Raw genomic sequence first — 661 nt, 5'->3', positions numbered from 1 at the left:
CCCGTTTTTAAGTAATTAACAACGTATTTTTGCAGGCACGTTGATTTTAAAATTACAATATTTTAACACTAACGGTCCTACAAATATTGTAATTTTAAAATCAACGTGCCTGCAAAAATACGTTGTTAATTACTTAAAAACGGGAGCATTGTGAAGAATATCACTTCGTCAATTAGCCTACAGGAGTCTATAGTTACGCTTGCTTCTCTCGCAAGTGCTAAGATACATAATTATCTGTTTATATAGAACTTCTTTCTAATATCTCTCCCAGGCGTCTAAGGTAGGCTCCCACTACATTACCTTACTGATGAGTCCAGTAGTGGAAGCCGGGACGAAACGCCAACTTGTGATATTCTTCGCAATCTTATTTTTCACAGATTTTAAATTATCATTAGTTTAATATTAAATTTTAATATATGTCTTTCAACATATTATTAAGATCTAATAAGATGCTATAAGCATCAAATATCGTTAAATTGCTTGTCAATTTAACTAGTGATATTACTACGGTAGTTATTTAGAGTTGCGTTTGTAAAAGACTGAAAATATTTCGGCGCGCGATTAAAGAAGACTACATACGTGGTATATAAATTCACACATTATTGTAGCAACCTAAATCTTGCTTGACCGTCATTTGGCCTTTATTCAATTTATTGTTTGA

This window comes from Cyphomyrmex costatus, unplaced genomic scaffold (genome assembly GCF_001594065.2).
Source record: "Cyphomyrmex costatus isolate MS0001 unplaced genomic scaffold, Ccosl1.0 scaffold820, whole genome shotgun sequence".
Classification (NCBI taxonomy): domain Eukaryota; kingdom Metazoa; phylum Arthropoda; class Insecta; order Hymenoptera; family Formicidae; genus Cyphomyrmex; species Cyphomyrmex costatus.
Note: the sequence above shows the minus strand (reverse complement) of the source record.